Source organism: Erythrolamprus reginae, chromosome 5 (genome assembly GCF_031021105.1).
Source record: "Erythrolamprus reginae isolate rEryReg1 chromosome 5, rEryReg1.hap1, whole genome shotgun sequence".
NCBI lineage: Eukaryota > Metazoa > Chordata > Lepidosauria > Squamata > Dipsadidae > Erythrolamprus > Erythrolamprus reginae.
This window is the reverse complement of record NC_091954.1, coordinates 86,979,916-87,005,034: the sequence shown is the minus strand read 5'-3', so window position 1 is coordinate 87,005,034 and position 25,119 is coordinate 86,979,916. Positions and strand designations below refer to the sequence as shown.

Sequence of the window (25,119 nt, the reverse complement as noted above, 5' to 3'; positions counted from 1 at the left end):
GCTGCTCAGGGACCAGCTGTGTCTCTGCTGGCTCCATGCCCGGAGCAGGAGGACAGCGAAGAGGAGGGGGCTGAACAGTCGGACGGGGGAGAGGAAAGTCAGGAATGGGACGAAGGAGAACAGCATGAGAGCCCCGGAGGGGGGCTCTCCCCAGCCAGTAGTTTGGAGTCATTAGGTGATGCCGCACAAGCGGTCATTGACATGCGACAGAGACGTTCAGATCAAAGAAAGGAGCAATTAAAGAAGTATTATCAGCACTGAATTAGGAACAGCTGGGCTTGGGTGTGGTCCTCCTTGGCAGGGTTTAAAAGGCAGGCAAGCCCTTGAAGCCATGTGGAGTGTTATCAATTGGAGTTACGGTGTCCTGCTTTGTTCTCGACGTCTCTGTTCCTGGCTTGTGGCCCAGCAGTTTGGAAGACCCGTGGGAGGTGTAGGTCTGCTATCTACAGCCTCGGCTTGGCAGCAAGAATCCTGTATTGCTGCATGGACTTTTGTCTTCGTGGATATATCTGAAGATACAGCGTTTTCCTGTTTGTAAGGACATTTTCTGTTACCTGTGTTTTTCTTGAATTTTATAAACTGCCTTTGCCTTTTACCAGTGTGTCTGGCTTCTCTTTTTGGGTTGGTCTTGGCTTCTGGAGTGACCCAGAGAGAACACCCACCAAGCCATGCCCACAGAACTGGTAGGTAAAAAAATTGAATTTCACCCCTGGTGCAATGATACAGAAGGCACCATCTCTGCTCTGCTCAAGACAGTGGTTTCTAATTATTTAATTCTTATAATTTTAGAATTCTTTTTATATTTATAATTGTTCTAATATTTATGTTTTTATTGCATTGCAAGCCACCCAGAATTACTTTGGGTAGTGAACTGGGTGACATATAAATATAATAAATAAAAAAAACATAAAGCTCCCTCTCAAACACATGCAGACATATTAAATAGGTACACACTGTGTTGCTTGGAGGTAAAATTTCAAACTGACCAAATAATAATTCTTTCAGCTCAAGGAACTAGTATATTTGGTTTTATAAACTTCGTTTTATTTCCCTTCTGCTTCTGGCCAAGGTGAAGAAAGAAATAGTAGCTACCTCTTCAGAGTGAACAAGGAGTTACTGTGCTTTGTGTATCTTTTCCACTGAGCAAACCATGGCAAACCAAGGAAAGCTGTGAGCTAATATGTGTGGAAAGAAATGAAAAATAAAGAAAGAAACCTCTTGAAAGTAGGACTTTAAAACGTTAAAATGAACAGCAGTTGAAATGAATGTATTACTGTTTGTGTTTCAGAAATGTTTGACAATTAAAAATTAGGTGCAGAAAAATATTTTGGAACATAAATATTCACAGAATTCTGAATAGGATTACCTTCCTTTTAAACAGGATAGATGGAAATACCAATAAGTGCTCAAATGGTAAAAACATGATTTTGCATTTAATGAGACTTTTTCTGAATAGGAAAGGATTGTAATATGTTGTGGTTAGCTCTGGCCCAGCTCCTGCCCCAAGGACTGTGGATGTGGGGGAGACATCCACATGCTGCAGGCCTGATTTGCCCCCGGTGGAATCTGATGATGAAGGCTCCTCTGACCAAGAAGACATGAGTGGCAGGGAGGAGGAGAGTGTGGCAGACAGCTCAGAGGGAGATCAATTATCTAGCTCCTCCTTGGATTCAGAACAAGTTAATGATACAGCCAGGCATGCGGAGAGCGATGCATAGGCAACAACAACTGAGAGATTATTATAAAAGAAAATGAGGCCACCTGTGGTTGAGTAGGGCTGTGGTAATTAGTGAGGCTGCTATAAATAGCAGCCTGTGGGTTTGGCCATTGTGGAGGATTATCTGATCATTGTGTTTCGTGACTGCTTTACTGACTTTGACCTTTTGTGTACTGATTTTTCCCCGCTTTGAAACTAAACCAGGGCAAAGAGTGTTTCACTTTGTGAAAGAAGAAGGACTGTGAATTGCCTCACAGCTGCAAGCTAAGTATCACAGAACTGATAAAGGACTTGTACAAATTACCAGTTTGTTTGGAGACAAGTGCTCTTTGCTATACCAAAAGAGGGCTTAGTTTAAATGAATTTTCATTATAAAGAACATTGATTTGCATTTTCAAACGTGTGTGTGTCTGAAATTTGTACCTGTGAATTTTTGGGAGAAGTCTACCAGAGAGCCCAACAGAACATAATAAACATTACTTCTTTTTTAAATAGATCTATTTTGTAAATACATCCTCTCTACAAAACAAATTTGGTAGAATCTATCACTTCCCATAGAGCCACAGAACTGGAAGGGGTTACTTAGGTCCCTGACTCCAACTCCTTGCTTAATGCAGGAATGCCAATTAAAACATTCCAGACCTCAGCTGAAATCATGCTTGAACAAATTCAGTAAAGGGAAGCCTATCACAACTTTGGACAATTGCTTCTGCTGTAGCTGTGCTCTTTGTGTTAGGAAGTTACTTCTAACATTCAATCAGTATCTATTTTTCTGTAATTTAACTTGATTATTTCATGTTCTGCATGTTGTAATGACAAAGAACAAGTCATAGTCTTCTTTTGAGTGGAATGTATTATTTGAAGAATGCTACCGCACCATCCTTGGCTGTATTTTCTTAGGACTAAATATACTCATATCCTTCACCATCTTTTCCTAGCTATTAATTTTTAGTCACCTGATTGTATTTACTGTTGCTGAATCTTTGGAAATTTTTTGGAATCTTTGTTAAAATGTGGTGCTCAGAACTGCTGCAAAATAGAATAAAGTGGACCCTTTATTCCTGTTCTTTTGATATATTACAAAAAGTTAATCTCTTTTTCTTTCTTTCTTTCTTTTTCTTTCTTTTTCTTTCTTTCTATCTTTCCTTCCTTCCTTCTTTCTTTCCTTCCTTCTTTTACTTTCTTTCACTTCTTCCTTCATAAGGCTGACAGAGTGACTGGTCAAAAGTCACTCGAATGACTTTTGTGCCTAAGGCAGAACTAGAATTCACGGTCTTCCAGTTCCAGCTCAATGATATTCCAAACTGGCTTTTATTATTAGTTGTACCCATATAAAAATAAATGGATAATTCCTTTTTTCCAAAACCACCCAACTGCAACCTCAATGTATATAAAATCTACTATAATTCATCATCCTGGAAGTTATATCAGCTGATTCTTCACAAGTGTGATTGGTGTGTTGGGAGTAGAGGTTTTTTTTCCTTCTCACAGACTTTGCTTCCTGTATCACCACTTCATTCTCCAGGTTCCTCTCATACCTTTCCATCAACTTGTTTCCAATATTCTTAAGGAGATAAAAAGCAGAATTCCATTATTTCATTTTGGAAGAAGAGGAAATAGTCTTCCCAATTTTGTAAGTCTACTACTTTATCTCAAAATGCAACAGTCTCGCATATCCTGACTGCATTGTTCAAAGAGTGATGAGGAATGCAGTCTAGTTCTATTGTTGCTTGTCTTCCTCTTTATACAGGTAGTCCTGTGGGTTCAATGAAGATGTCTTGTTCTGCAGGTTTTCTGTAGAGATGGAGAGGGTTCTGTAGTCCAGTCTGGAAGTATAGAGTCAAGCACAATGGCCATATCTGTCAGTTTTAATCATTCCACCCTTCTCAATATAGTTAGAGAACGTTTGCTAACAACTAGTCCATTTCAATTATCTAACTTCACATGAACTAGCTAATTACTTAATTACCTTTTTTGGTTCGTGTGCCAAAAGAGGATGTGTGGATGTGCTAGCATGTGTTCATGTGCCCAACCTTACTTTCTCCCCACGCATGTGCACCCTCTACGTGCTGCCACCTACGCATGCGCACAGGACTTTCTGAAGCCCCGGAGACAGTGGTGGGTTCCTACCGGTGTGGTTAAGAGAACCGCTGCATAGGAAACCACTGATGATATAATTTTGGGTGGTTTTTTTTCTGGTGTCTCCTGGGAGGGAGCGTCTCAGCTGTGCTTCGGGCAAAGAATAGAGGTCAGCATTAAGATGAAGGTGAGCAGGTGGTCTTCTTCCGACACGGAATCACGGGAAAAAACCCACCGAAAATTGCATCATCAGTGGTTCCTACCAAAACTGCACACTGGACTGCACTAGTAGGAATCCACCACTGCCTGGAGGTGAAAAAAATCACCCATTGGACAAACCAGAGAAGTGTTTTTCCGAAATTCCAGTTTGTCCATTAGGTGATTTTATTTTTCTCTCCGGGACTTCAGGGAAGCTTCTCTGAAGTGTCCAGAGGGCGAAATGGCCTTTCTCAAGGCCAAAAATCCACTGGCCAGCACGCGCATGCGCACTGGAGCTAACACAGAGCAACACCTCACTTGCCTTCTGATATGGCTCTGCGTGCCACCTGTGGCATGTGTGTCTTAGGTGTGTCATCATAGATCTAGGCTAGAGGTAGGCAAAGTTGGCTTTTCTATGACATATGGACTTCAACTCCCAGAATTCCTGAGCTAGCATGATTGGCTCAGGAATTCTGGGAGTTGAAGTCCACAAGTCATAGAAGAGCCAACTTTGCCTACCCCTGATCTAGGCTGTGTCATGAGACTGTATACAGTACTTACTTCAAGATCATTAGTGAGTTACCTTCGAGCTAATGTGTGTCTATATAGCACCTTTCTTTCCTGCAGTTATATCCCACATTCATTTCTAAGTAAAACAGGTAGAGAATTGCAAAATTGCAGAATTGGAAGAAGTACAAAAACCTAGAATAAAATTCATACCCTAGTTATATATGCATTAATAAAACATATGCAAATTCCAGGGACACATGAGAATAACATGCCTACTATAATGAAAATGCCTTATAAAAGGCAGTTCTTACTGATAGGTAGAACAGAGAATGGTATTACTATATTAAATCCAGACCATCCCAACCAGTGGAAAGTCAGATTCAATTGTCTTGGGAGATATAATCAACAGCTGCATTGCCTGCAGTTTGACTAAACTAAACTAGCCTTCCGCATTTCCTCATTATCATTATGTAACAGTTGGCTTGGAGAGTGTAATTTTTTCTGGGTTTTTTTTCCAGGCAGAATAATTTCTGCCTGGTGTTTTCTATTTTAATTTAATTTAATTTAATTTAATTTTTCATCTTCAGTCAAAAACGAGAGTCTGGAAAGTCTACTGTATTTTTGCTACTACAATAATTGTTGTGATAAATGTTCATCTTATATGAACTGATAGATTGCTATTCATATATACCAAATGACACCAAAAATAGCAATCTCATTATATCTACTAAGGTATTATATTTACTCCAGAACCAACTACCACATTGCTCCTATTTTACTGGCCTTCTGAAAAGCCCCCAGGTCGTGAGAATTAATAGCTTATTTCCGGCTGAAACATCTTCTAACTGGTATGTGTGATTGTATGATTGTTTTTATGGAATTAAAGGGCTTTTATTGTTATAAATTATTAAGGGTTTTTATTGTTTATATAGGGGTTTATATTAAGGGGTTTTTATTGTTACTAATGCTCAAAATTGACTTCCTACTGTATTTTTTATTTTATTTTATTTTATTTATTGGATTTGTATGCCGCCCCTCTCCCTGGACTCGGGGCGGCTAACAACAGTGACAAAAAACAGAATGTAAAAATCCAATACTACAACAGCTAAAAACCCTTGTTATAAAACCAATCATATATACAAACATACCATGCATAAATTGTAGAAGCCTAGGGGGAAAGATTATCTTAATTCCCCCATGCCTGACGGCAGAGGTGGGTTTTGAGGAGCTTACGGAAGGCAAGGAGGGTGGGGGCTATTCTAATCTCTGGGGGGAGTTGGTTCCAGAGGGTCAGGGCTGCCACAGAGAAGGCTCTTCCCCTGGGCCCCGCCAACCGACATTGTTTAGTTGACGGGACCCGGAGAAGGCCCACTCTGTGGGACCTAACTGGTCGCTGGGATTCATGCGGCAGAAGGCGGTCCCTGAGATAAACTGGCCCGGTGCCATGAAGGGCTTTATAGGTCATAACCAACACTTTGAATTTTATTTTATTTATATTTATTTGTTTTGTCAAGTGAAGATATAATATTAAGATACATGATAATAGTAAAAGTTAAAAATTTGAAAAAATAGTATTAGAAATAATAATATTCAAATATATGCAACTAGTAAAAATAAAGAACATTAAGGAAAGGGGACGGAAGGCACGCTGGTGCACTTATGCACACCCTTTATTGTTTTAATGTTGTGAGTTGCCCTGAGTCCTGCAGGATTGGGTGACATATAAATCTAAATAGATAGATAGATAGATAGATAGATAGATAGATAGATAGATAGATAGATAGATAGATAGATAGATAAATAGATGGATGGATGGATGGATGGATGGATGGATGGATGGATGGATAGAGAGATAGATAGATAGGTAGGTAGGTAGGTAGGTAGATAGATAGATAGATAAAGAATGAATGAATGAATGAATGAATGCTATAGTGAATAAAAATATTACCCATTATTTTTACCAAATGCTGTCCAATTATACAGCCAGGGCCGCCATCAGGAATTTTGGGGCCCCATACAGCCTAAGTGTCTGGGGCCCCCCTCCCTCCCTCCTTTCTTTCTTCCTTCCTTCCTTACTTCCTTCCTTCCTTTTTTCTTTCTTTTTTCTCTTTTGGTTTTTTTCCCCTTCCTTCCTTCCTTCCTTCCTCTTTCTTTATTTCTTCTTTTTATTTCTTTCCTTTTTCTCTTCTTTTTCTTTTCCCTCCCTCCTCCCTCCCTCCCTCCCTCCTTCCTTCCTTCCCTTTTAAATTTTCAAACTGTCTTCTTCATATTCCTGGCTGAGGAATTCTGAAAGCTGCAGTCAACTGTCTTCAGCCATTGTCCAGCCCTGTGCTATGGACCCCTCCCTCCACCCCTGAAGAGGCCGGGGGCTTCTTTCCAAAGCCAGTGGCAGTGATGCCAGAACCCCCTTCCCTGGGGATGGGAGCGGGGGGGGGGGCTCCACTGGTCTCCCTCGACAAGACCTTCCGCAACACATCAGCCCTGCTGGGCAGGCCTCTTAGCCCCACCAAAGAAATGGGGGTTAAGGAAGACCCCACCCCCCACCTTGCCCCAAACACTGGCACTCTGCATAACCCATGCGGGGGCTTTGGCTTCCCCTCTGCAGAACAGAAGCTGGGGACCTCTCCCTCCACATACACTGGATCCCTATGGCCCATCCGAGGGCTGGCAAAATAGGTGTGCCCCCCACCTACTTTTCTATCTCTCTCTCTCTCTCTCTTTCTCTCCCTCTCTTTTTGTCTCTCTTTCTCTCTCTACTTTTCTTTCTTTTTCTCTTTTTCTCTCCCTTTCTCTCTCTTTTTCTCTTTTTCTCTCCCTTTCTCTCTCTTTCTCTTTATATCTTTCTCTCTTTTTTCTCTCTCCCAACCTCTCTCTTTCTCTTTCTATCTCTTTCTCTCCCTCCCTCTCTCTTTCACTTTCTCTACCTCTTTCTCTCCCTCTCTCCCCTTCTTTCTTTCTTTCTCTTTCTCTCTTTCCCCCTCTCTCTTTCTCTTCCTCTTTTTATCTCTCTTTCTCTCTTTTTTCTTTTATCTCCCTTTCTCTCTTTCTCTCTCTCTTTCTCTCCCTCTCTCTTTGTCTCTTTCTATCTCTTTCTCTCCCTCCCTCTATCTTTCTCTTTTTATCTCTCTCTTTCTCTTTCTCTCTCTCTCTTTCTCCCCCTTCTCTCTGAAGTGGGGAGGGCCGGGTTGGCACCAAGGGAGCTCGAGACGGGGTGCAAAAGCAAACTACTCTGCTGGCCCAGGCCCACATCGGAAGGAAGGAAGGAATGGTAAAAGGGGCGATCAAGAGAGGAATGGGTGAATGAATGGACGGAGGGTGGGAAGGAAGGAAGGAAAGAGGGAAGGGACAGGAACAGAGGAAGGGTGCAAAGAAAGCAAGGAAAGGTGTGAAAGGGGAGAGTAAGAGAAGAAGGAGTGAAAGAAGGGAATGAGGGAGGAAACAAGGGAGGAAGGAGAAGGAAAGCAAGAAATGGAGGGAGGGAAGGAAGGAAGGAAGGAAAGAAAGAAAGAAAGAAAGAAAGAAAGAAAGGGGGAAGGGACAGGAACAGAGGAAGGAAGCAAGGAAACTTATGAAAGGGGAGAGTAAGAGAGGAAGGACTGAAGGAAGGGAGGGAGGGAAGAAGGTAGGAAAGAGAAAGAAAAGAAGAAATAGAGGAAGGGAAGGTAAAAGAGAGAAAGAAAAAGAGCAAGAAAGAAAGCAAGAAAGAGAGAAAGAAAGAATGAAAGAGAAATAAAAATAGAGAGGGGGAATGAAAGAAATGGAAGGAGGGAAGGAAGGAGAGAAAGCAAGAGAAAGAAAGAAAGAAAGAAAGAGAAAGAAAAAAGAATGAAAGAGCAAGAGAGCAAGAGAGAAAGAGAGAAAGAGAAAGAAAGAAAGAAAGAAAGAAAGAAAGAAAGGCAACTTCAAAGGCTCACTGAGCATCTCTCACTCTCTCTCTTTCTATCCCTCTTTCTTTCTCTCTCTTCCTTTCTATCTCTCCTCTTCCTTTCTCTCTCCTCTCTCTCTTTCTACCCTCCTTTCTCTTCCTTCCTTCCTTCTCTCCCTCCCTCCCCTCCCTCCCTCCTTCCTTCCTCTCCATTTCTCTTTCCCTCCCTCTCTTTCCCTTTTCTTTCTTTTGGTCCACTTCTCTCTCTCTCCGCTTCTCCACTTGCCTCCCCCTCGCGCCTCGCCCTTCCCACCCGGCCACCCGCACGCGCTTACCAGCAGCAGGAATTCAAGTAAGCCCAAAAGAAGCCATTGGCTCCGGGCGGCGTTCATGGCCCCCCCGAACCCCCAGCCCAGCTGGAGCTCCCTCTCGCCGCCGCCATCTCCCTGCGACTGCCTGCGGCCGCTGCAGCCCCCCCTCCCACCGGGCCACAAAAGACATTTGCTGCCGACGCCAGTGAAGCTTCAGCTGGGCGGGGCGCTGCCGGTACTTCCCTCCTGGGGCTCCCGCTCACAGCTGTCCCCCGGCTTCTGCTCGATGCTGCGGTTTTCGGCGCTGTCCTGCTGTGCCCCAAAGACGGAAGGCGGGAAAAAGGCGAGAAGAATGGAGCTCTCCTTCTTCCTGCCTTCCGTCTTTGGGGCCCAGCAGGACAGCGCCGAAAACCATGGCATCGAGCAGGAGCCAGGGGACAGCTGCGAGCGGGAGCTCAGTGCAAGGAGCCGCTGACTGCGGGCCCCAATTTGCCCGGGGCCCGGTAGCGCGCTCCCTATAGTACCCGTCTATCGGCGGCCCTGTATACAGCAGCACCTAAGAGATATTAGAAGTAGGAGAGCCTTTGGATAGAAAACGCAAAGTAATCTTACCATTGTGGCATATAAATCCAAATAATAACAACAACAACAACAACAACAACAATAATAATAATGAAGTGATAGTGGGAAATTGAAAAAATGTTGAACCATCTTTTCTTCCAAAATAATTGGGGAAATGTCTTTTGTTGTACATTTCACTTCAAAAGTAAGGCAAGTATTTTAGCCTACTTTAGTAATGTCTGACTAAACTCATAATGGTACATTGAATAATTTATAATAAGCTCTTTTTCTGGATTTATTACTATTATTTATAAAAGGAGGAAGCTAACTGATTTATAACTGAAATTTACATCTGCCCCTGGCTGCCAGTAGCAGAAGCTTTTAAATAAGATATTGATTTGGTTGTATGAAAGAGGCTATTCTAGTTCAGATATCATATGCCTGATTGTGTAGAAGAGTGGAAATACAAGAGCTCCATCTGAACCGCTGGAAGCTGGGCTGAAAATCATAGATTTGTAAAACACCATTTTTCCTTCTGAGCTATGAAATAATTTCTGCTCCAAGCAAGCAAGTCAAACTGTTTGAAATAAAGGTAGACAAAGTGATTAAAATGTTGGTTAGCGAATATTTCGGTGACAGCACACAATGTATATTTACAAATAATTCTGCAAGTTTCCAAGGTTGACTGCAAATGGGTTGCAAATTATTAAAATATTAATTTTAACAGATTAAAGCCTTCTCAAACTATCTCAATCTGCCCTTAAAAATTTGCCTTCATATAGTAGCCATAATAATTTATGCATTTATTTTTGTTTAGTTGGGGGAAAGATCAAAAGCAACATGAGAAAATATTATTTTACTGAAAGATAAGTAGATCCTTGGAACAAACTTCCAGCAGACGTGGTAGATAAATCCACAGTAACTGACTTTAAACATGCCTGGGATAAACATATATCCATCCTAAGATAAAATACAGAAAATAGTATAAGGGTAGACTAGATGGACCATGAGGTCTTTTTCTGCAGTCAGACTTCTATGTTTCTATGTTATGAATATTATTAGCGATATAATATTTCTCAGACATTTTTATGCAATGTTATTGTTCATGAAACTTCGTAACACTGATCTTGTTTATACTATGACAATTCAATGTAAGAACTAAGCCAGAATGATAGCATGTGCATAGATATCTCTGATAAAACCCCCACCTTTTTTTTTGCAACTTTTCCATACATCTTGACAGGTTTTCAAAAGCCATCTTTACGGAAAAAAAAGAGAGAAACAGAATAAATATGTTGCTGAATTCAGTGAATAGGCTTTGCTAAATTCTAACCAAGGTATACAAATCACAGGAACTGGTTTAACACAAGTTCCTAAAATAAATCCAACTAATCTTTTAGAGTTTAGCGCAGCTACCATTCAGGTAGTGTGTTTTGAATATAGAGTAAGTACAGTAAGGAAGACCATATTTAGCTTTGCTATTGTAAACAACTACCGGTATATATACCAAATTTAATAGGCAAGAAGATGCTAATGACTACTATAGGCCCTTGGAAGTTTAAGCAAACTGTAATTTGCCAGCGGAAGCTAGATATTTTTTTCCAGCAAAGCAAAATGCCATTTAGAAAAATGAATGTAAAAATTAAAGAGACCTGCCCCATTATAAAGAAATTCTGGTACAAAATTTGGAAGTGGTTAGAGGAAATTATAGGACAGAAAATAATTATGAAACTGGAAACATTTCTTCTGGGAATACTGGACCTAAAATGGAGAAAAAAAATATTATTACATTGTATCACATATATTTAATGCAGCTAGAATCAGCTTCCTGCAACGTTGGAAAGAAAGGGGCACACCAACTGAAAATATAATAATTAGAAAACTCTTGACTGTGCTGAATTAGACAAAATGATGGTGGATTTAAATGAAAAGGAGGATTCAGAATATTATGAAATTTGGAACAAATTATATGATTGACTTAAAAAGAGAAGGCAAAATAAATCAGTAAATAATTAACGTAGTGTAAATATGATGATTCTTAGCTATGTTAAAATGGAATAATTATATCAATGGATAATAATTAAATGTTAATGAAAAAGATTATATAAATATGTTAATGGAGAAGATTACATAAGCATGAATTTACTATTGATATGAGTTGTTTTATTATAACCATAGAAGTTATGTAGTGTAGTTGTATGGTATTGTATTATATTGTCTATTTTTTGTATATGTGTCTTTTTTGCTTTTAAATGTAAATAACTGAATATTTTTTTAAAGAAAATGTAAAAATTAAAGATAAATTAAAATACATACAGTACATCCTTGTAAATTTAAGGTAGTTATAAACATGAGCCATGACATTGTCAGCTCTATGGGATAGAAGAATGTTATAAATTTCCTAGAATGGTCAAGACAGGGAGTCCAATTTGCATTCATGTTTTGGAATGGCTTTTACTTTCATTAATAAAGGAAAGAATACAGATATATGTCATTCAGCAGAAATCTACAACACTAAGATGTTTCCTAAACTGTCAGCCAAGTTAAAACATATGAATCTGTGGAGTATCCAACTTGGCATTTTGGTTAACCCCTGGCATTCCTGTTAGGAACAATGAAATGGTCCCAGTACAGTTTTGCAAAACAGAAAGACTTTTTAAAAAAATGTCACAGACTGAAGAATTTCTTTTTTTTCTTCATAGGATAATAAACACCCCCAAACTGATTTAATCAGGAAAATAAATAATATTTTGCTTTTCAGCAGTGGTTTGCCAAATTTGTAATGTCTTGCCATTTAGCTCCCAAAAATTTTATTACCAGCCTAGGCTATAAAACATTCAGGAGCTAAATGTCAAACTCCGAGAGCAAATCACTGCCAAATCTAAACCCCCAGCTAGAAGTATTTTCTATAATTTCAGATCTATTGCTTTTTTGTCATGCCAATAACTCCTAACAGTGCTTTCCATACAGTTTGTCCCAACAATTTTTAAACTTTTAAAATTCCAAATGGATGTTGTTTTCCTCAAAACATTCAACAATGTAATAAGAGTACACAGTTACAATAATAACAACAAGATATATAGCTATCCCCATCATATTTTCCTCTTATTAGAATGTAGATCAAGTCCAGAAGAAGTTAGAGACTGCACTGGGTGAAGTTCATTTTAGTCAAAAGAATAGTCTTAACTGTTTTTGAAACTAGGAGAAAAAATCATGTTGTCTTCTCAGGATTATATGATGTTAGTTCTAAAAAACAGTGAAGAAATAAAATCCGTCCATGAAATTTCAGGACTGATGATTATGCCATAACGGTATTTCAGTTGAATTCTTGATGTGATTGCTAATCAATATCATTCATCTTTTGATCCCTATCAATTATAGTTGGAATTCCATGAGTTAAAGAAGCTTTGCTGGTAGAGTCTTTGAATTGGAGCAGTTTGGACTTAATTTGGCTACTAATCAGTGAGCCAACTGTTTCTAAAAGTGTACTGCCAAAATACACAATCAAATATTAAATGGAAAATACCAAATAATGATCCTTCAGTTTCAGCTTTCATTTAAATAGTGAAATCCACGTTAACTCCTAGGTTGTATCATGGTTTGAAGATTACATTTCTGCAGGAAACATAAGCACTTAAAGTCAGCAGTGTGCTATAAAAGATTCTGAATGCACTCTATATATTATTTTAGACATTCTTCCAATAAATGATAATTTATACCAATATCCCTAAGCATAATGGAAGAGATTAATTGAAGTTTAGAATCAAAAGAATCTAACAAACATGAATCTATTTCTAGACAACAAGGTTACAATTATGTTAGTAGCTTATAATTGAGTTTTAAAATGAGCAGTCTAGCACTTCATTTTATGGAGGCTGTAATCTCAATACTTAATGTTCAGGTTTATCAAAGGTATAATCAGAGTTTTCTATATTGTGGCTTCCAACTAAGCCTGACATGTTTGAAGCTAGATATTTGAAGAACATAATATTAAGATATTAAGATTTCAGGATCCTGTACAAAGCTCCTGTTTTACTAAACTATACAATTATAAACTATATAATTCTTCTCTTAAATCTATTTCTTTCTGATATGGCTTTGGATTTTTAGTCTTGAGTTTGGAATTGAGAATATCATACATTCCAGATACTTTTAATATTTGTTACAATCAATTTGAAAAAAAATAAACTACCATAATTAAATATTTTTGAATAATGTTCAAGAAGAATTCCTTATGTCCTAATGAATCTAGGAAAAATAAAACTACTCTTATCAGTTTAATTTTTTATTGTTGTTGATTAATTAATTAATTAATATTTACTTAAAATATATGTACATTGTTTTTTGTTTCCCCAGAACAAAATATTTTTAACTGAGCTAAATTGTCATTCAAACAAATATCCAAACTCTCATCTCCCCTGCTATTTTTCTTTTATTTTTCAATGCCTCCCACCTTGTCACCCTCAACCTGTATTTAAAGTACAACACCAAAGGTTATTAAATCAACTTTAGAACATTAAGGCCACATATTGTTATATATCCTAAAGTTCCATTGGACTCAGACATGGTATTGTTAAAAAAAAGGAGAAGTAAATGAAGAAAAATTGAGATGGAATAAAAAAAGAAAACAATGATCCCTTTCATTTTATAAACGCCACTGTAGACATGAGTAAAGAATGATTCACTTCAGACACCACAGACCTATTGACTTCTCCCAGATATGTTAGATTCTCCATCTGTTCAAATAATTTTCATAGCACTAAAATGAGGTAGTGTGACTTCAGAAGACATGCTTTCCTGTAGTTCTATGTTTCTCTTTATATTTCTACTGATTTAACATCAGTATTCACTCAGAAACATAGAAGATTGACAGCAGAAAAAGACCTCATGGTCCATCTAGTCTGCCCTTATACTATTTCTTGTATATTATCTTAGGATGGATATATGTTTATCCCAGGCATGTTTAATTTCAGTTACTGTGGATTTACCAACCACGTCTGCTGGAAGTTTGTTCCAAGCATCTACTACTCTTTCAGTAAAATATTATTTTCTCAGGTTACTTCTAATCTTTCCCCCAACTAACCTCTTGTGTTTACTTTCCTATTAAAAACACTTCTCTCCTGAACCTTATTACCCCTTTAACATATTTAAATGTTTTGATCTAATTCAAAATGATGGCTTTGGCCTGACACCTTTCTAATTCCAGTGAGGGGAAATGAATATGCTTCCGCAATCATTTTACTGAGCTCTATTAATTTTATTAATTTTATTTGTTTGGTACCATTTTGAATAACTTTCACAGGTGTTACATAAGAGTGATCTTTCTCTGTTATTTCAGAACCCATAAAAATCATGGAAGCAAATTGTATTATTCCTTGTGTAGGTCTGAGGTCACATTGTTGGGCAAGCCCGGATGTGTTCCTAGTCACATAGGGATGCTTTGTCACTTTATGCTGTTAGCATAAGTTAGCATAAGTTAGCATGAGTTTTGAACTCTAGGCTTTGCAATTCTGGCCTGGGGAAATTCTAGCTTGTAACAAAATGTAATAGGAGTGCATTTTCTGACACCTCAAGGCTTACTGCCAAAATATTTCTAGATTTGCCCTTGCATTTTGTAACATCATGAATGCTTATTGTTCTGTGTGCATGAATGACCACATCATGTAAACTGTGCATGTACATAGTAAAAGTTGCATAGAGATAACGTTCCTATAAGAAAGCTATCTGGGAAGAAGAATTATGGGGTTGAAGGATTGCTGGAAACTTTTGATGCATTTGCTCATGGAATAAAGTTGGCATCTTCTTCTCCTACGATGGCCTCTGCTTATCTTTGAAACTTTTCCCCGATGCTACAGCAAATTTGGATGTGCACTTATTAAATTAAATTATATTATTAGTAATTAGAATCATGTAAAGTAAGAAACAGCTGTTTCAGATATGAAGTCACATGGTTCACCGAAACATGTGTTTCAGTCTTGTTTACAGCATATTTCACATTGGGAACCCCAAAATACTTTGGGAAACAGGCCATTTTGCATTTGAAACAGATTTTTCTAGTGAGAATGAGTCATCTGTTACTTAAAATAGTATTTTAAATTATCCTTCCTATGCAAATAAACTTCTTTGGTTTCCTGTATATTTTCTTCTTTAATCAAATGGGGATTTCGCTGTCTTATTTCTTTTCTATTGCCACTAACTATAATTATAGTAACTATAATATAGAGTTCTCAATGGTACACACACAGGTGTTGCCAGAATTAAGGAGGCTCCAGATAATACATCCTCTGAACTTCTTCTGGATTTTCTATTTTTCAGTGCTCACTCTACAACATAGGTTTCTTGATCCAACTTACTGGCCACATTTCAGATACTGTAAGTCACAGGATATCAAGTGGTGATAACTAGAAGATGGGCCTTTTCTGCTGTAGTTCCTGCCTTCTTGCATTTTCTCACCTCAGAATTTTGAATGACCCCAACTCTATTGGTGTTTTGCAAGGCTTTAAAAACCTGGCTGTGTACCTGGGCCTCAGGCTTAGAATATGTTAATGGTCCCTGTTAGTTGATTAATCATCACAGATGCTATTTCATTTATAGTATTTTTTGCTATAGAAGACAATATTTTTTTGTGTCCCAAAAGTGGGTGGAAATGTGTGTGTGTGTCCTCACCCTTCAGAGGTTTTTGGCCTCCGCATTCTGCATTTTAGGCCTCTGTCCACCTCATTTTTTGCCTCCATGTGCTCTGTTTTTAGCCTCTGTATACAAATCTTGTATATAAACTAAATAAACAAAATCTGACAAACAACCCCCGCGCAGTAAAAGACCTTGGAATACTAATGTCAAATGACCTAAGTGCCAAAGCCCACTGCAACAATATCGCCAAAAAGGCTTCTAAAATTGTCAACCTGATCCTATGTAGCTTCTGCTCCGGCAATCTCACACTACTCACCAGAGCTTACAAAACTTTCGCCAGACCTATCCTCGAATACAGCTCACCTGTCTGGAACCCACACTGAATTTCAGACATCAACACCCTAGAAAAGGTCCAATGATACTTCACCAGAAGAGCCCTTCTCTCCACCACTCGAAACAGAATACCCTACAAAACTAGACTTAGAATCCTGGGTCTAGAAAGCTTAGAACTATGACACCTTAAACATGATCTAAGTATTGCCCACAAGATCATATGCTGCAACATCCTGCCTGTCAACAACTACTTCAGCTTCAACCGCAATAACACAAGAGCACGCAACAGGTTCAAACTTAATATCAACCGCTCCAAGCTTGACTGTAAAAAATATGACTTTAGCAATCGAGTTGTTGAAGCGTGGAACTCATTACCAGACTCCGTGGTGTCAACCCTCAACCCCCAACATTTTTCCCTTAGACTTTCCACGGTTGACTTCTCCAGATTCCTTAGAGGTCAGTAAGGGGCGAGCATAAGTGCACTGGTGTGCCTTCCGTCCCCTGTCCAATTGTCTCTCCTATATTTTATACATCTTTTCTCCCATCCATATGTCCTTCCTCTACTCTTCATTGATGTATTCTATTCTCATATCTATTCTTCTATCTCTTCCCTGATATTTACTACTACACGTTTTTATTCTCCTTAACTTTCAATTTGTATTGGACAAAATAAATAATAAAATAAATAAATAAATATGTTTTTGGCCTCCATGAGGATTGGCCACCTGGAGGCCAAAAACAGAATGCATGGAGGCCAAAAATGGGATGCACAGAGGTAAAAAATGGGGCACATGGAGCTGAAAATGGGACACAAGAGGCCAAAAATGGGATTCATGGAGGCAAAAAACGGGACATGCAGAGGCCGAAAATAGAGTGTGTGGAGGCTGAAAACAGAAGTGCATCTTTTGGTCAGGTGCGTGTTATGGAGCGAAAAATATGGTATTTATTTTCTGGATGCTTTTAATACTATTAATTTTTTTTATAATTTTAGAATTGTAAGCCATCCGTATTCACTTGGTTTTGTTGGACAGCTATAAAAATTCAAAAAAAAATATGAATAAAATAAAACAAAATATTATTTATGTCTATACTTCCTGCCGACTCCTCTTAAAATCAGTAGTAACAATAAACAATAAATCCAAATAAATGATAAAGAATATATATCTCACCTTATCTTTTCATTTCCCACAATGAAACTAGGCACTGCACAAAAGCTATTTTCTAAAAAGGAAAAAAGATACTACCTTTTGCTGATACCTTTTAAGATAGGAGAAAATGGCTATTAAAAGCAAGTTTTATTGCAAGAGGGAAATGGAAGAAAATTGAATGGACTGAAATTTGATTTAGGGTAATACTTCCCCAGTGACCCCTGCACACATCATTTTTTCCATCATTCAATACTTCAGTGGCTACAAGGTATATGATGTGATACAAATCTTTTCTTTGTAAATGTTCTTAAGTGAACCTATCTTAAGATGAAAGCCTTTGCTCCATGTGTCAATTTTAAGTTAATTGCAAGAAGAGCAATTTCTTCAAATTTGCAAGCAATGAAATCTAGATAGAAATGGGTTTTCACTAGAGTCCCTCCTGCCACTCAAGAATGTGTATAGGGCTAGAGAACAAGGTCATCCCCTCCCATCCTTGGAGACTAGCTCCACCTACCATGAAGAATATATGGTTCACAGTGGTAGAACACATAATCATCCAGATTAATATAAACTGTTAGTCTCCTGTGGGCTACTTTGGTGGTCTAAGTCCCTATTATAGAATCTACAAATTTCTTCAGAATCATAGGTTGAGATAATAGTAGAGCTGACTTAGCCATTCCTTATTCAAAACTAAGCATACTTCCCAGGAAGTTGAGCACATTCAATTTTGGAGGAGTTATTTAAGAGCATGTTGAAGATAAGAATTTTGAGATGCTTAACAAGAACCAGCTTCATAACAATTTACTCAAATATAGAATAGTAAAGACCTTTGCACTGCAACTGCTTTTCACTCTAAAATGCTCTTTACTTAAACAATGTAAATTTGTGTGAAGGAAAAAGGGAGAAAGGGAGGGATAAATTGGACAGATTATTAGTGGACTTTCCAGTGGTGCTCAACAGGAATTGAGGGGGGGCATATAAATTCAATAAAATAAAATTCAATAAAATAAAATAAAATAAAATAAATAAATAAATAAACTTCTACTCGCAGACAACCATCAAATACCACAGTACCCAGATTGACTTGCTGGTTCATCTTCCTGTCTAGATACAGCTACAAGCTGACCCACTGCCTAGGGAAGAGCATCGGACATGCAGATGCCCTAAGTTGCTATTATTATTATTATTATTATTATTATTATTATTATTATTATTATTATTATTATTAATTAGACTTGTATGCTGCCCCTCTCCGAAGACTCAGAGCAGCTCACAACAAAATACAAAGCACAAATCTAATATTAAAAACAATTATAAAAATCCATTATAAAAACAGTCATACTATCCAAACAAAGCATACATAAAATGAAATAGCTAAGGGTCAATTAGGTCCCCCAAGCCTGGCGGCATAGGTGGGTTTTCAGTAGTTTGTGAAAGGCAAGGAGGGTGGGGGTGGTCTGTGTTGCTGTGTTGTACTGACATAATAATAATAATAATAATAATAATAATAATAATAATAACAACAACAACAACAACAACGAGTTGGAAAGTACCTTGGAGGTCTTCTAGTCCAATCCCCTGCTTAGGCAGCAAACCCTACACTTTGCAGTCCTTCTTCAGACAAATGGTTATCCAACATCTTAAAATCTTATAGTGTTGGAGCATTCATAATTTCTGGTGGGTTTTCAGTAGTTTGTGAAAGGCAAGGAGAGTGGGGGCAGTCCTGATCTCCGGGGGGAGTTGATTCCAGAGGGCCGTGGCCACCACAGAGAAGGCTCTTCCCCTGGGTCCCGCCAGACAACATTGTTTTGTCGATGTGACCCAGGGAAAGCCAACTCTGTGAGACCTAATCGGTCGCTGGCATTCATGTGGCAGAAGGCGGTCCCGAAGACAGAACATATGGCAGGAGACAAGGTATTGTTCAAAATAATGAACTGGGTGTTAAGGGGATGGCCACAGGAAGAGGAAGGGGAAGAATTTAAACCATTTAAAAACAAACAGATGGAACTATCAGTGCTGAAGGGGTGTTTACAGTGGGGTGAGTGAGTTGTATTACCCAGGAGCCTTAGGAAAATAGTGTGAATGAAAGCATTGGCAAGAAGCTACCTATAATGATCAAAACTGGATCAGGATATTATTGAGTGGGTGGCACCATGCCTGTCATACCAAGAGTACAGGCTGACTCCACCCTGTACCACACCATTGGAATGGGAGATGACAAAAGCATCATGGTCAAGGGGCCACATTGATTTTGCAGGACCTATGGCAGGCCAGACACTTCTAATACTTGTGAATGCCATTCAGTCCTGCTAGCAATAGTCAAGCGGAGAGAATGGTGAGAATGACTAAAGAGACTTTAATCAGAATGGGCCCCAGGAATTGCAAGAACGGATCAACCAGTTCCTACTGGCCCAGGATATCATGTCCTGCACAGCATCTAACAGAAGCCCCACAGAAATGCTGCTAGGATGGAAACTGAGGTACCAACTGGACAGGCTGAACCCGAATTATCACTCAGAGACACCCCTAGGCTCCTGTAGACCAAACTGGACTAACCATGGGCAAGCTAGTGGTCACACAGAAATTCACAGAAGCTAAATGGGTGAAGGCCACCATGATAGATATCACCTGTCCAAAGTCAAGCTTGATGATGGACGAGTGTGGCAGAGACATATTGACCAGCTAAGAAATAGACTGGGAGATTCCTGGTTTTGCCAATTGGAGACAGCCCAAAAGTCAGATACTCCGCCAGCAAGACAAGACCAATGAGAGTCTTTGCCCTGAAGGCCGTACAATGTGAGCAACCAAAACGAAGGCAACAGAAGCTGAGCCTGCCTACAAGTAACCAACCGGACCTGTTCTCAACCCTGGAGGAGTGTGAGTCCATACCAGTTGGCGGACGAGTCCAGCAAGATCACCGGGGACTGGAGAGGAATGGCGCTGAGTCTTCAGCTGCCATCCCTGATGACCAGTTCCAGATCATTCCAAGGACAGATGGAGGAGCAGTAACAGGCATGACCACACCCATTAAGGACTCCTGAGGACTGAATTGTGCAGGCTCAATGGGACTGTCAAGCAGGCTGCATTCTTACAGGACTAGATGACCTATGTTGGATTCCAATTTGGACTTTGCACAAACTAAGAGCGGAGGGGTGTTACATACTTCTGTACAGAGTATGGATTTGCATGACCTCTGCTGATTGGTTGATCAAGCAGCAGGAGAAATAAACTGCTGTCAGTGGCCAGCAAGCTTCAGGGAAGCCTTTAAAATTGGCTTCCCTGGAGCCTGTCAGCAGTTTGTATTACTTTCAACTAAGGAGAAATAAAGGTGGTGAACTGTTCCTACATCTCACCTCTTCATTCCTTTGCAAATCAAATTCTTTCTTTCTTTCTTTCTTTCTTTCTTTCCTCTTTTCTTTCTTTCCTTCCTTCCTCTTTTTCTCTCTCTCTTTTATTTCTGTATCCTTCCTTCCTTCTTTCATTCCTTCTTTCCTTCCTCTTCCAGTAGACAGAGAGTTAACTTTCAAACACTTGGTTTAATTCACATAAATCAGGCCTGTTTATCAAGAAGTTCAGGAAAGGAATGTCAGCGCCTGAGTTATTTTCCAAGCCTGGAAATCAACCGAAGTGCTTAATTTGCTTGCTGTGCTATAAGAGGAAGACAACAAACAAACAAGGAAGCAACAAGAAACATTTTGTGTTTGTCAGTTGGATTTTGTGCCATGAACCCACAAAGTTCTCATGACACCATCCATTTCAATGCTACCCTTTTGGGAGTGATTCTCGGGAAGAAAGACAAGAGACTATTCTGCAGACTCTTATTCACAAACTGAACGCAGTCATTTACTTAAATAATCTTTTACAGACCGCAATTTCTTCACCACTTTGGCTGCAGTGATGTTCTGGGGTTCTGTCCAAAAGAAATCCCTTGCTTCTTTATTTCTTCCACCCATGCCTAAAATGAGACACCACCCACTTTCCTTGTCATGGATGTGGTTCCCATTGTTTAGTGTGAGTGGTCTTCTGTTGACCTCCCTCCCCCTTTCCATACTTGATACATTCCCATCTGATGTAACCACTGGAGGATGAGTAAAAATAAAGATAAAACCACATTTTTACTCCTATTTGTAATATTCAGTTTGAAGAAGAAATTGGTAGAACTCTTACCAATTTTACTTTGTTTTAAAAGGAAAAAAAAGGAAATACCTGCGATTACATACCACATTATAAGTGGGTTGCTAATGGTGCAGAAGGTGACTGCACACCAATAGTAACTGCCAGATTTCACAATTTGCAAGCAACCGTTCTGGTGCAGATTCTTCAGGTGCTGCCATCTTTTTTCTTTAATTTTGGGATTTTTTTGCTTCCTGCACAAAATCTCATGAAGAGATGCTCTCGCGCGTGAGATTTTGGCAATTTTTTGCTTCTGCGCATGTGCGGAAGCAAAAAAAAAATCACTGAAATCTCACATGCCTACACATTTCCTCACAGGCATGTGGAGAAGCAAAATCACGTTGGGCACAATCCCCATATTTGCACGCCCAGCAAACCAGTAGCAGCAGGTAAGAGCAATCTGTCCGCGCTACTATTTCACCATTTCTCCAAAAAAAAAAAAAGAAGAAGAGTATTTTAATACAGAAGATTCTTAAGATGAATTTAAAACTGAAACCAGAAACTTTTGTTTTAGGAGCGCTGGGCAAGGAACTTAAAAATGATCTGGAATTTTATTATTTGTATATGCTGGCTGCAGCAAGAATTCTTTATGCACAAAAATGCAAAGATACAGCAATTCCCCTATAATGGAATAATGAATGGAAAAACTGGTGGAGCTTGCAAAGATGGTTAAATCAATTCCTTTAATCAAAGAATCAGCTTTGTTTCTATTTGGAAACGACTTCTAGACTTTGTGCTCAGGACAGAAAAATTTAAGTCTGACTTTCAGACTTATTTGCTGATAAGTCTTTTATCATAGAAATGGTAAAAGCAAAAAATTGAAGCTTAAGCTATCGTTATAACTATTGTTATTCTACTATGCTGAAAAATATTGGAAGTTAATATTTTTTCTCCTTTCGTGCTATTTCACACTTCTTCTCCCCCAATTTCCTTCTTCATTTCCCTACAATTTTCATTTTCATTTGTATTTTTTAGTATAGGATTCAATTTTTAAAAATGAAAAAATAAATCTCAGGGTTGGAAGGAAGTTTTATTCACTGACAGTTATACATGGTTTCAACCCACGTCTAGCATTTGAGTAGGAGAATGCTCAAACGCTATTGATTGTTGTGTCCGACAGCTCTCTATAAAAGGGTTAGCTGTCAGACTACAAGTTGCTGCTTCTCTTGAGCAGTTGCCAAGTAAAGTTATTTTAAAGTCAGTCTCCTGTAGTCATTCCCACAATCTAAAAGTGGCTACGAGGGCTTGGGACCAGGAGAATGAAGACATAAGCACTGCAAACAGCAAGGCAATCTTCCAGAGGAGCCATTGATGTCTCAACAAAAATGTCAACCTTTCACCCAGCGGTGCCGTTCAACCCAGCTAAAGAGAAGTGGGACTTGCATATGAGATAATTTGAATGCTTCCTGGAATTAGGTCTGACATATATAAAAAAACCAGCTCTGTTCCTCCGTCACTGTGGCCACGAGATGTTTGACAACGCGGAGTTACTGTGAGACCCAACCCTGGTACACACCGTTGGTCCTGCAGGCGATGTTAAAAACTAACTATGCTCTCACTCTCTCTAAAGTTGTCCACCGCTAGGAATTCCGGCAGCGATTGCAGCAAGAGAGTGAGACGAAAGGTCAGTACACTGCAGCTCTCCACAAAGCTGCAGGATACTGCGAATTGAGGGACATGAATGACATCCTGCTCGACCAGCTAATCTGTGGCATTATTATTATTATATATTATTTATTAGATTTGTATGCTGCTCCTCTCCGAAGACTTAGGGCGGCTCCCAACAACAACAATATAGGTTATGACCTATAAAGCCCTTCATGGCACTGGACCAGATTATCTCAGGGACCGCCTTCTGCTGCACGAATCCCAGCGACCAGTTAGGTCCCACAGAGTGGGCCTTCTCCGGGTCCCGTCAACTAAACAATGTCGTTTGGTGGGACCCAGGGGAAGAGCGTTCTCTGTGGCGGCCCCGGCCCTTTGGAACCAACTCCCCCCAGAGATTAGAATTGCCCCCACCCTCCTTGCCTTTCGTAAGCTTCTTAAAACCCACCTCTGCCGTCAGGCATGGGGGAACTGAAATATTCTTTTCCCCAAGGTCTTACAATTTACGCATGGTATGTTTGTATATATGTTTGGTTTTATAATAAGGGGTTTTTTAGTTGTTTAGTATTGGATTGTTATATGCTGCTTTTTATCACTGTTGTTAGCGCGGAGAGGGGCGGCATACAAATCAAATCAAATAAATAAATAAATAAACAAACAAACAAATAAACAAATAAATTAAATTAATTAAATAAATAAATAAATAAATAACAATGTAACAAATCTAATACATTAAAAGAAGTCTAAAACCCATTATTTAAAAACCATACAACACACTCATACCATACATAAATAATATAACGCAGGGGCTCAGGTGATGAGGGTGTGAGGGACTGTGAGCATACAGCATACAGGGCATCTGCCTTTGGCGCCGGCTCCTGGCAAGACCCAACCTAACTGTGGCTGCCACTCTGGATTATGCCAGGGCAGTGGAATTATCGACAGAGACTGGCATGAAATGTAATGAGGGAAGCAGTCAAACAGCTTCTACTTGTGCTATGGAAAATATTACTTTGGTGCCACAACAACTTTTCTGGCCGAGACCACACTTGGAATATTACGTCCAGTTCTCTGGTCACCACGATACAAAAAAGATGCTGAGGCATTTAGGAAAACTAAAGAAGAAAAAGATGACAAAGGGTTTGAAGGCTAAACTGTATGAAGAATGGTTGGGAGAACTAGGCAGGTCTAGTCTAACAAAGAGAAGAAAGCAAATTCTGAGCGTCGAAGTCCATTCAAATACTAATATTAAAAATAATATTAAAAATAATATTAAAAATAATATTAAAAATAATATTAAAAATAATATTAAAATAATATTAATATTAAAAATAATATTAAAATAATATTAATATTAAAATAATATTAATATTAAAAATAATATTAATATTAATATCAGCAACAACAACAACAACAACAACGAGTGGGAAAGTACCTTGGAGGTCTTCTAGTCCAATCCCCTGCTTAGGCAGGAAAACCTACACTTTGCAGTCCTTCTTCAGACAAATGGTTATCCAACATCTTAAAACCTTAGTGTTGGAGCATTCATAATTTCTGGTGGCAAGTTGTTCCACTGATTAATTGTTCTTTCATGAAATTTCTCCTTAGTTCTAAGCTACTTCTGTCCTGGTTTAGTTTCCACCCATTGCTTCTTGTTCTACGCTCAAGTGCTTTGGAGCATAGGTCGACTCTCTCTTTGTGAGAACCTTCTTAAAGTTGCTAAGGGTGAGAAACGCTATCATTCTGCCTTATTGCACTTTTTTGTATCACAGAGGTAACCAAGCTGCTAAAAAGTAACAAAACCAGAAAAAAAATAGATTGTATCACCCCACGGCTGCCCACGTCAAGAGTCCCAACAAACCTCATTTTCCCTCCCGCAATTGTACGCGGTTGGGGGGAAAAGCCGCTGGAATAAGCAAAGGGGCTCGATTTTCCTCAAGCCAGCATTTAGAGTCCGGGCGACGGCTTCACGTCTCTACTGAGCATGTG

The 25,119-nt window shown here is 39.1% G+C and overlaps 1 long non-coding RNA gene across 2 annotated transcripts; it reads right to left on the bottom strand.

Annotated features, from left to right (window-relative positions):
• Positions 1-2,197: 2,197 nt before the first annotated feature.
• Positions 2,198-25,119, bottom strand: LOC139168059 (uncharacterized). Of its 2 annotated transcripts, XR_011559223.1 has the most exons (5): positions 24,992-25,119; positions 17,374-17,425; positions 12,768-12,856; positions 10,450-10,499; positions 2,198-3,543 (listed from the first exon to the last, which is right to left on the bottom strand). It is a non-coding gene; the product is annotated as an uncharacterized lncRNA (long non-coding RNA). The 2 variants fall into 2 exon arrangements; XR_011559224.1 differs by lacking the exon at positions 17,374-17,425.